Source organism: Bos indicus, chromosome 13 (genome assembly GCF_029378745.1).
Source record: "Bos indicus isolate NIAB-ARS_2022 breed Sahiwal x Tharparkar chromosome 13, NIAB-ARS_B.indTharparkar_mat_pri_1.0, whole genome shotgun sequence".
Lineage (NCBI taxonomy): Eukaryota > Metazoa > Chordata > Mammalia > Artiodactyla > Bovidae > Bos > Bos indicus.
Genome location: NC_091772.1, coordinates 70,748,825 through 70,760,927, shown reverse-complemented (window position 1 = coordinate 70,760,927; position 12,103 = coordinate 70,748,825). Strand labels below are relative to the sequence as shown.

At 47.2% G+C, this 12,103-nt stretch overlaps 1 protein-coding gene across 12 annotated transcripts in view; it reads left to right on the top strand.

Moving 5' to 3' along the window:
- The window catches only part of PTPRT (protein tyrosine phosphatase receptor type T), a 1,149,770-nt gene that overhangs the window by 1,079,689 nt on the left and 57,978 nt on the right, over window positions 1-12,103 (top strand). The window lies entirely within an intron of this gene.

Here is a 12,103-nt window from a genome sequence, read left to right as displayed (position 1 = left end):
CTCTCCCCCGCTCAAAATAGAGAGCACCCAGAAAGGATGGATGGAGGAGGGCTGGATCCGGATGACTCTAGGAGCAGTGATATTCCAGCAATGAAGACATAATGAGCCTATGTGAAGAGGGTAGAGAGACGGGAGAAGGGAAGGAGAGAGCACACTCATGTCCCCTCCAGGATCCCACGTCTGAGAAGGCAGGATCCCAGGAGCAAGAACAACAATGAAGGGGATTCAGCTCCATGGAGAGGGGATAGAAGATGCTGGCAGCGTCCCGTCCACACCCACAGCCGCGCTGCTTCCTTGTAATGAAGCCTATAACTCACACTCCCTTAATTGGGATCACACACCTGGTCTCAGGACTTAATGAAGCTCAGGTTCTTGATGTCTCATCACAAAGAATTCAGGGAGAGACAAAGTGATAGGTAAAAAAGTGGATTTATTTAGAAACAAACACACTTCACAAAGTACGGGCCATCTCAGAAGGCAAAAGCGGTAGGAAAATATGGCGTGGTTAGTTTTAGTGGGCTGGATAATTTCATTGGCCAATGAGTAGGAGGATTATTCCAACTGTTTTGGGGGAGGGGCAGAGAGTTCCAGGCATTGGGCCACCACCCACTTTTTGGTCTTTATGCCTGGCCTTGGAACTGTCATGGCACCTGTGCGTGTGTCATTTAGCTTGCTAGTGCATTACAGTGAGCATATACTGAGGCTCAGGGTCCAGTGGCTGCTGCTGCTAAGCCGCTTGAGTCGTGTCCAACTCTGTGCGACCCCATAGACGGCAGCCCACCAGGCTCCCCCGTCCCTAGGATTCTCCAGGCAAGAACACTGGAGTGGGTTGCCATTTCCTTAGAAAAGTGAAACTGAAGTCACTTAGTCGTGTCTGACTCTTCGCGACCCCATGGACTGCAGCCTACCAGGCTCCTCCATCCGTGGGATTTTGCAGGCAAGAGTACTGGAGTGGGGTGCCATTACAGCATATTAAAAAGCATAGACATTGTTTTACTGACAAAGGTCCGTATAGTGAAAGCTGTGGTTTTTCCATAGTTATGTATGGATATGACAGTTGGACCATAAGGAAAGCTGAGCACCAAAGGATTGATGCTTTTGAACCATGGTGTTGGAAAAGACTCTTGAGAGTCCCTTGGACTGCAGGGAGATCCAAGCAGTCAATCCTAAAGGAAATCAGTCCTGAATATTTATTGGAAGGACTGATGCTGAAGCTGAAACTCCAATACTTTGGCCACCTCATGCGAAGAGCTGACTCATTGGAAAAGACCCTGAGGCTGGGAAAGATTGAAGGCAGGAGGAGAAGGGGACGACAGAGGATGAGATGAGGGATGGCATCACTGATTCAATGGACATGAGTTTGAGCAATGTCTAGGAGTTGGTGAAGAACAGGGAAGCCTGGTGTGCTGCTGTCCATGGGGTCATAAAGAGTCGGACACGACTGAGCGACTGAGCTGAACTGAGGGTCTAGTGGAAAGCAGCTCATCTTGGACCTGTTTGGTGCTAATCAGTTTATATTACGGAGAAGGCAATGGCACCCCACTCCAGTACTCTTGCCTGGAAAATCCCATGGATGGAGGAGCCTGGAAGGCTGCAGTCCATGGGGTCGCTGAGGGTCGGACACGACTGAGCGACTTCCCTTTCACTTTTCACTTTCATGCATTGGGGAAGGAAATGGCAACCCACTCCAGTGTTCTTGCCTGGAGAATCCCAGGGATGGGGGAGCCTGGTGGGCTGCCATCTATGGGGTCGCACAGAGTCGGACATGACTGAAGCGACTTAGCAGTAGCAGCAGCAGTTTATATTATGTCCTCAGGCTATGTTATTCTTTTAAAGGTAGTGCCCTGGCCCTTCCGCTCTAGTTTCAATAACACCACTGGCATCTAGGGATGCAGCTAGGGTGAGGTGGGCGACCTCCAGGATGTGACATTCTGGGGGCCGCTTGGCCTCAGGTGGCGACCTCCAGGATGTGACATTCTGGGGGCCGCTTGGCCTCAGCTGTTGACCCGGCACCTTCCTGACTCTGAGAGCAAGCACCTCTCTAAAGCGTGTGCCCTGGCGCCTCACTGGTCCCCACACACACTCACCTGGAGTGCTGCCCTGTTTGCATCTCTTTGCCTGAGGACTTTCTCCAAAGCTGAGGCAGGATGCTCTGTCCAGGCTCGAGACCATCTCTCCCTGGACCACAAATAGCCCAGCTCCTCACCTCCAACCCTGCTGGGGTGTATGGTCTTCACCTTTTTCCAGAGCTTCCATGGGGAGTGGGCTGCAGCTGCCCACAGTAGTAGTAGATTTGGAAACTCACCCTTCCTGGGCTCCTTCTTTTGGCTGTCTCACCCCCCCCAACCCCCTACTCCCCCTGGTGTCCCCTTCTCTTCCTACATAAACTGCTTGTACTGGAATTCTTATCTTACATCTACTTTAGGGGAAGCCCAAACAGAGACAGAGGAAATTTAGACAGCTAGTGATACCACTTTGCTGGATTTGTGTGTGTGTGTCCGTGTGTGTGTTAGTTGCTCAGTTGTGTCCAACTCTCTGTGGCCTCATGGACTATAGCTCACCAGTCTCCTCTGTCTGTGGGATTTCCCGGCCAAGAATACTGGAGTGGTATTTCTTCTCCAGGGGATCTTCCCAACCCAGGGATTGAACACGGGTTTGCTGGGTTTAAAGAGAGTTGAATCTCCTTTGTAAAGTAAGTATCAGTAATTCTGCAGCAAAACTGTGGCTGGACGGGTCTGCACTCAGTCCTGAGAGGAGACAGTGCCAAGTAACCAGTGCATCCAAAAGCAGGGCAAGGCACAAAGAGGACCGAGAAAGAAAGAAAAAAGAAAAGCGTCCTGGAATTGAAATGAGAAAGGAAAAAGAGAAGCAGCCCGAAGGATTGGAAAGTGTTCCTGCCCTTGTATGTGTCCCTCCCGAAGGCAAAGTCTGCCCTGGCTTGATAAATAGAAATATTCTTGGCGCAAGAAGAGCACCGGGTGTGATTAGCATCCCAAGGAACCCAGGGCTCTGGGAGGCTGGTGTGGAGGACAAAGGCCCAGGCCAGGAGGACAGAGAAGATGAAAGGAGGGGAGATGGAGGGAGGGTGCTGCCTGCAAATGAAACAATGCAAGAGAAACCTTGGCTAAATAAGCCCTTTCTTCCAAATGCTTCTGTTTAGAATTTAGTAACAGAGACAGTGGGGTTTCCAGGGAGTAGAAAGGAAAGAGAATGAAAGGGAAGGAAATGAATGGGAGAAACAGAATAAAGGAGCGCTTTGCTTTTAAGCAACCCCGGGGCACAGGCAGTGGACGAGGGGAAATTTCGAGAATACTGCAGCATTCCTCCTGTGCAAGTTGGAGAGGGCCCTTCTTGGCCTGTCAGGAAGGAGATTGCAGGAGGCGAGGAACTGATCCCTGGGGGCGCACATGTTATCAAATGAGGCTTCTCTTTTATCAAATGACAGGTTCTCCTGGACTCTGTTGGGGTCCCAGTAGAAAACTGATGGGACCTTCAAATAGGGTGATTTGAAGAGAACTTAATCAAGTGGTTTTTGTTGGTTTTTATTTTTCTCATGAAGATGTGAGCTAGCTATAGGCAGACTACAGGAATAGTGCAGTGCCCTGGGGCTAAATGCCACACCTGGGGCCACAGAAGACTCTGTAAGAAGTTCCCAGGACCCAGAGGAAGGCAACCTAGCTGAAGGCATGACCTTTTAGTGGCCTTGCAGGCAGCCTGTGGTGGCCCCAACAAAGAGCTGAAAGGAGAAGTGTCGATGCCTCCCAGGTATCGATTGATACCACCCCCCCAACTTCATCCAGTCTCTGCCTGTGCTTTCCAATAGCTAAACCAAGCCAGAGGCAGAGGACAAGGAAATCTGTAGACAGAGTCCCGTTGTTCTCAAAGTGTGCTTCCTGGAGCAGCAGCACCTAAGAACTGTTTAGAAGGCTCATTTTTGCATCCCACTGCAGACCTGTCACAGCAGACATTCCAGGGGTGGTACCCAGCAATCTCAGTTCTAAAGATATGTAGATCAGATGCGCTGGTGACACCCATACACTTCTCAGGGTTACGAACCTTTCATCTTATTTTCTTTTTTCTTTTGATGCATTAATATAATGTTACGTTAGTTTCAGGTGTACAACACAGTGATTCAGTTACTTTTTAGACTATATTCCATTGAAAGTTCTTATAAAATATTGGCTACCCCCATCTTGCTCCTCCCCCTTTCCTCTCCCTGCTGGTAAGCACTAGTTTATTCTGTACATCTGTGAGTCTGGTTCTGTTTTGTTATAATCATTTGTTTTATATTTTAGATTCCACAGATAAGTGATAATATATAGTGTTTGTCTTTCTCTCTCTTTCTTCACTGAGCATGATGCCCCCCAGGTCATGCAAATGGCAAGATTCCATTCTTTTTTATGGCTGACTAATATTCCTCTCTGTGTGTGTGTGTGTGTGTGTGTGTGTGTGTGTGTGTGTGTGTGTACACCACATCTTCTTTATCCATTCATCTCTTGATGTACACTTGGGTCGCTGTCATATCTTGGGGTGCATATATCTTTTCAAATTAGTGTTTTCATTTTCTTTGGATATGTATATCCAGGAGTAGAATTGCTGGATCATCTGGTAGTTCTGTTTTTAGTTTCTTGAAGAATCCCCATACTGTTTTTCCACAGTAGCTGCACCAATGTACATTCCTACCAACAGTGTACAAGGGTTCCCTTTCCTCCACATCCTTGCCAATGTTTGTTATTTGTGGTCTTTTTGATGATGGCTCTTCTGACAGGTGTGAGGTGATACCTCATTGTGGTTTTAATTTGCATTTCCCTGATGATTCGCGATGCTGAGCATACAGACCTCTCATTCACAGAGATTAGCTCCCAGTTTAGAGAGGCAGGTGCAGAAGTCTGACTGGCAAACAAGAGATCTGGGATATTTTCTGAGACTTCTAACTGCCTAATTTAAACAAACCTCTAGGCTCAGGTGTAATGGAGTACCAGGTATGGGGTCCAGCAGACCTGGGTGCTAGTCTCAGTTCTGCCTTTGACCTCATGCATGACCTTCAACAAGGTCACTTCGTCTTTCTGACAGTGTCTTGTCTTTCAGTGCAAAGAGGGAAAGCTAAGATGAATAATTGTTGACTCTGAAGCTGACTGTGTAGGCTTTTAAATCTAGATGAGACCAAGTCTAGCCTCTCTCAGTTCACAGGCAATAAGCAGCGGTCCAGAGATGTAGAACCCTTGCCCACAGTCACACAGAGGGTCTGAAGGACAGAGAGGACCAGAGCTCTGGGCTCTGGCTGCCCGGATGCCATGAGCTCCCTACCAAGGAGTCCCTCTGCACCTGGACACACCCGTGCTTTTAGGGGAAAATGTGTTGAGGTCTCTGACCTCAGGACAGATAGCAGACTGCATGAGCTCTTTAGAGAAGCCATTTTCACTTGTAGGGAGAGACTCAGGTTCAAAACAAACCCAAGGGCTTCGTCTCATAGCTTTCTCTCCTGATTTCTGGATGTCAAAATGGGTGCTCCCAATTCCTTCTTCTCCTTTGCCGTCTCTGAGCGTGGCTCCTGCCTGGGCCTTACAGAGAAACCTTGTGCAGCAACCCTCAGTGTCCTTTTTATCAGAGGCCTTGTTCCAGCCACTGTATCCCTCTCTGCCTGCTTGTGGGGCAGGTCAGGACTCGCAGGAAATTGGATGTCCCCGGAGCAGTTCTCAACGTATGACTGGTGGGGGATGGAATATAAGTTCCCCAGGCACCTCCCCGCTAAGGTGGAATTATCTTGGGGATGTGTGTTCACAGTTTCCCCTGGAGTTCCCTAACAGGAGTAAGCAAGCCCAACTGTCTTTGGTGATAACTTGCTTGATGACACACCCCTTATTGAATTCCTTTCTTTCTCCTTCCTTTCTTTCTTTCTCCTTCCTTTCTTTCTTTCTCCATTTCACTTCCCATCCCCTTTCCAGTGTTTCCTGGGGTCATCTCCTAGATCAAGTCTTTACACTCCATCTTTGTCTCCGATTCTGCTTCTAAAGTAATCTAGATCAGAAACCTCCCTTCCTTTCTTCAGAAGATCCCCTTCGTGGAGTGTAGGCTGGCCACTCTGCTTGGAATGAAGCCACAAAGTCATCAGTTAGGCCACTGTCCCTCTAACTTCTCTCGGTTCTCTGTTCATCGGTGCTTAAGCCCCCTGCAGAGCCCCAAAGGTTTCATCCATCAGAGCAGCTCCCCAAAGGGCCCTGCAGAAGGGAACAGTTCAGCCCCAGCCAACAGGGAACTGGCTGCACTGGGAGGTGCACCGAATGCCAGGCTGTTTGCCTGTGGTACCCAGGCCACCTCTCTCCCCTGATAATGGTAATTCAATCAAGATTGAATGTGGAGACCTTTAGCTTCAATGGGATACCCAGGCAGTCTCGGCACAATTACCTGCCTTCTCCCTCTCCATTCGTGCGAGATGATGGCATTAACATTTCCAGTGCTTCTAAGAAATGATTTTTCAGGTCCACAATTCATTGTAATGAGTCAGATCTCTTTTCTCTGAAAAATCGCACCTTTCCTTTACCTTCCTCAGTGCCCAGAAGACAGGGGAGAAAAGAACATCTTGTATCCAAGTGATAGTCCCTCCCCGGCCCCACCTCTCTGAAGTGATTCTCTTAAGTGGCTATAACTTGAGAAGACTGATTTATTGGGTTACCTTTGATGATGGAGGAAGAGAGGAGGAGTTGTGGTTTGTTTAAGAGTTAGTGCCATGCAGACAAGGAAACTGAGCCCCTCCTCCTCCCGGGATGGGTGGGGGCAGGGGGGCACACAGTGGGATGGGATGGTGTCAGAGTCAGAACTGGCATAGAGGGGGTGTGGAGACAGTGGGTGTCAGTGGTGGGGGTTGGAGGGGTAGGGTCCCTACCACTTTATAAGGAAGCTCTCAACCTTACACCTTCTCTTTAAGTTATTCAACTTCTTGGAGCCTTGATTTTCCTCATCCATAAAATGGGTTACTATGAGAATCAAATGGCATGGCATCCATGGGCTTCTAGAATAGTACCTGGAACACCTTACACATTTCACAAAGATAAATTTTTGTACCTTACACGCAGTGCAGGTGGGTCTCTAGTCTCATGGGCCAGTTTCAGTAAGATATTTTCGTCTTGCCCAAGACATATTGAAGTGCCATGGCACCCCTATGTTAAATAACTGAACATTGAATGGTCTGTACATTCACACCTGAGTGTGCAAAAGAATCTCCTGGAGGGCTTATTAAATGCAAATTACTCATCCCCATCCCAGAGTTTCTGATTCAGTGGGTCTGGGCTGGGACTCAAGTATTGGCATTTCTAAAGAGTTCCCAGGTATCATTGATGCTATTGGCCAAGGTATCATTGATGCTATTGGCTATTTTGAAAACCACTGGTCTAAAACAATAATAAAACTGAATTTACATATTTGCATTGAGCTCTTAAAATACAGCGGGTACTTTTATTTCTTACTGCTTTTCATCCTTACAAGTTTGCAGAGGTGGAGAGGGTTTTGATGATGTCATTGGGTGAAGTGAGGCTCGGGGAAAGTCAGTCAGCTGCCTCAGGTTGATAGAGTTAGTGATAGACCTCAGGTCTGCCTTCAGAGCCTGCCCGTCCCCTGCCTCTCTCCTGTTGGAGGCAATAGCTGGCAGTCAGTCTTGGGTCTGCAGGTGGGGTGAGGGTCAGCTACAAGGAGAGGAAGAATTTGAGCCAGGATCCAGGCTTACTATGCCAGCCTTGCGTACAGGGAAGAGCCCGGAACTCAAGCCAAGTTACCTAAAATCAACTGTATGGCTAAAAGCAAAGGACCCAGCCCCTTTCTGGTTCTCAGCCTTTCAAACACAGTATAATTCATATATTGAACAGATAATTGTTGAACACCTACTTTGTGCCGTACCCTGTAGAGGGTTTAGTAAATGGGGTGCCCTTTCTTAAATAGGGTGTGGAGGAGAGCCATGGGTTAGTCCGATAGTCTCAGAAATACAACTGTCCTAAGAGCTCTGAAGACAAGTACAGGAAGCTGTCAGAGTCTAAGATGGAAAGATCACAGAAGGCTTCCTGAGAAAGGAAGATGGAGCTGAGAGCTGAAGAGTGAGATGTTGCCAGCCTGTGGGGTTGAGGGTGTCCCTTTACACGTGCAAAGGCCCTGTGGTCAGAGCAGATGTCATTCATTTGAACAACAGAAAGATGGGTAACGTGGGGAGGGAGGCATGGGGCTGGAGTGGGAAACAGGCCCCAGACCCTCAGATCATGCAAAGCACTGTGGGGTTTGGTCAGGTCAGTGGTGTCCTGGAGCTGATGGGGAAATTTTCAGGAATTCTGTGAGCTTGTTGATGCCATGTTGGCAGCTTGGTATCAGTCATGGTGGGAGTACTTATATCACAGAAGTCAGCAGATGTTACAGATCAGGGCCACTGCTTTCTCCAGAGAGCTATTTGTTAAACTTCTACAACCTCCCGCTGGGCTTTGTCCTAAAACCACAAGGAACAGGTTGATTCTAGAGGGACAGTGTTTCCTCTTGAGTTGTGTTGGGGCAGGTGGTGGGGCGCTTTTTGGATCTCCGTGGCTTTCCAGTTATGTCTTCCTTCTACTGGAAGGAAAAAACCTTCCACTGGTTTTTTCCTCCCCTTGAGCCAGAGCTGGCCCTTCATCTCCTGGCCAGGCTCTTGCAGTTCCTCTTACATCACCATCGAGGAGCTTGTTTCTCCTCTATGTGACTTCCTCCCTCGTCTTGAATATCAAACAAGGAGTACCAGATTAGCTATTTCTCAAGCTTGCAAAATATAGATAAAGCATAATGAACGTTCTGGGCTGCTTGTAAATTACTTTGTATAAATTCCTTTACATTGCTGGCTGCCCCATCTTTCTCCATGTACGTCTGGATAAACACAATTTTTTATCCTTCTAATTATATAAAGTTAGAAGGGGAAGGAGACACAGAATAATATTAGCATCTCCCAGAAGGAATAAATAAACCATGAGGGCAGTGCTGCTCCTTGCAATGCCTTTCTGGTGGACTCATAGCTGAATTCTGCCCTTTCATGAATATACACAATAACTCTGCCTCTGCAGAGAGATGGATTGACATTTTGTACGGAAGGACAAATAGGAAGCATAAAGTTTCTAACCACCTCTGCCATCAGCTCACTGCCCACCTCACACCCAGCCCAGAGCCATCATTTGTCAAGCACCTGCTGCATACCAGGCACCGTTGTCACACTTCTCTTTTTTAAAGAGCAGTTTCAGGTTCAGAAAAGTTAAGCAGAATGTCCAGAGCTCCTCTCTACCCTCTGCCTCCCTCCCACATTCAGCTCCCCCTATTTCTAACAGCTCGCATCGGTGTGACACATTTGTTACAGGGGTGAAACAAAATTGATCCATTATTATTAGCGGAAGTCCGTCCTTTGCATTTGAATCCACCCTGTATTGTGCAATTCTACAGGAGATGAACAATGTATAATGACAGGGATCCACCAGGAAAGGATCCTGCAGAGGTTTCGCAGCCCTAAATTCCCTCTATGCTATGCTATGCTATGCTAAGTCACTTCAGTCGTGTCCGACTCTGTGCAACCCCATTGACGGCAGCCCACCAGGCTCCCCCGTCCCTGGGATTCTCCAGGCAAGAACACTGGAGTGGGTTGCCATTTCCTTCTCCAATGCATGAAAGTGAAAAGTGAAAGTGAAGTTGCTCAGTTGTGTCCAACTCTTAGCAACCCCATGGATTGCAGCCTAACAGGCTCCTCTGTCCATGGGATTTTCCAGGCAAGAGTACTGGAGTGGGGTGCCATTGCCTTCTCCGAAATACCCTCTGCACTCCACCTATTCACCTCTCCCCAGAGGTCCCTGGAAACCATGGATCTTTTTACTGCCTCCGTAGTGTTTCCTTCTCCAGAATGTTACAGAGTTGGAACCATACAGTATGAAGGCTTTCAGCTGGCTTTGTCACTTAGCAGTGTGCATGTATATTTCCTCCATATCCTTTCATGCCGTAAGAATTCATTTCTTTATATTACCAAGTCCCATTGTTTGGAAGAACCATGACTTACTTATCCGTCTGCCTGTTGAAGGACATCTTGTTCGTTTCTGAATTTCGGCAGTTGTGAGTAAACCTGCAGTAACCATTCATGTGCAGGTTTTGTGTGGACGGTCAGTTTCAACTCATTTGGGCAAATACCGGACAGAAATTGTTGAATCATGTGATAAGAGTGTGTTTAGTTCTAGAAGAAATGACCAAACTGTCTTCCAGACTGGCTGTACAGATTTTGCTTTCCCATCCGCAACGAATGAGCATTCCGGTGGCTCCACATCCTCACCAGCATTTGGTGTTACAGGATTCTGAATTTTGGCCGTTCTGGTAGATGTGTAGAGGTAGCTTCTTGTTTTTTAAGTTTTCGGTTCCCAATGACATATGCTGGGAAAGATTGAGGGAAAAGGAGAAAGGGGCGGCCGAGGATGAGATGGTTAGATAGTATCACTGACTCAACGAAAATGAGTTTGAGCAAACTCCAGGAGATAGTGAAGGACAAGGAAGCCTGGCATGCTGCAGCCCACGAGGTCACAAAGAGTCAGACACAACTTAGTAATTGAACACCGCCACCAACAAATGACATATGATACTGAACATCTTCTCATTTGCTCATCTTTTGTCTGTACATCCTTTTTGATGAGCTTTCCATTCAGATCTTTTGCCCATTTTTTAATTAGACCGTTTTCTTATTGTTGAGTTTTAAGAGTTCTTTGTATACTGTGGATACAAGGCTTTTATCAGATAGTCTTTTTCAAATATTTTCTCCCAATCTGTGGCTTGTCTTTTCATTCTCTTAACATCCTCACACTTTTCATGCCTGCATTTTCTCATTTAATCCTCCCAATATTCTCAGAGCTGTATAGCATTTTGCTAAGGAATCCAAGGCTTAGGGAGACCAATGGACTTGCTAAGTGATGGAACTAAGATTTGCCCCCAGAACTGGCTCCTAGCTTCAGACCTCCCATTAGCAGATCTGCTGTCCTGCTTGCCACAGAATAGCCTGTGTGAGAATAAATCTTAATCATTTTGTACTAAAGTATGCTCCCACTGTCTCAGAAAAGAGTCTCTATTTGGATGCTCTGCGGAGCCTGGCTTGGTGACTTGCATCTAAGCGCCTGAATAGGGAATAAAAAGCCCTCTGTAGCCTAAGCCCCACCCACCTCCTCTGCTTCTTATCTGGCTGCTAGTCCCCAGCCACTCCATGTTCACAAGACAAGAAACCCTGTTTGTAGCTCATCCAATATGCTTGCTTTTCCAGGACCCCTGCTGTCGCTCTTGCGTTTGTTCTCTCTGATGGAAAGACCCTCCCTCATTGTCCATTGTCAAGTCTCACTTTCAGTGCCTCATTCACATATCACTTCCCGAAGCTATTTATTTATTTGGCGGTGCCAGGTCTTTCTTGCAGCACCTGGGTCTTCCATCTTTGATGCAGCATGTGGGATCTCGTTCTCTGACCAGGGATCGAACCTGGGCCCCCTGCATTGGGAGGTCTTAGCCAACGGACCAGCCACAAAATCCCCGAACTTGTTCTTAATAAATGAAGAGGTGATACTGACAAATACCTGATGTAGAGACACTACTCATCTTTAAGAACAGATAGCTAAAATAAATGTTTCTGTTTCTTTTTAAATCATATTTGCTTTCAGACTTTAAATTCCATTTTATATTAAAGGAAATACCCTTTCAACATTTTAAACCTCTGTTCCCAGTGCTCTAGATCTCAAGGGCAGGCATAACTCAATAAATAAAGGAGATTTTTGAATTAGTAAGTCACTAGACCAATGAGTGAAAATGCATTTTGCATTTTTCACTTTTTTGAGGCTTGTAGTTTTTTGAAACCACTGGTAATAAGGCTTAACAATCTGAGCTCAGAGTCAGGTGCTGGATGTCTTTTGAAGCCCTGCTGGGTGGATGTCGCCCCAGGAAATCCCACTGCAGGAGCTGGGGACCAGACCCTTGCACAGCCTCCAGTGCCTGCAAGATGGTAGAAGTCCAGGGACAGCATATTGTGTGGACAGAGCAGAGATTCAAGGGCAAACAGTCCTGAGAGAATCCCAGCCTTGCCACTTGCAAGCTGTGTAAC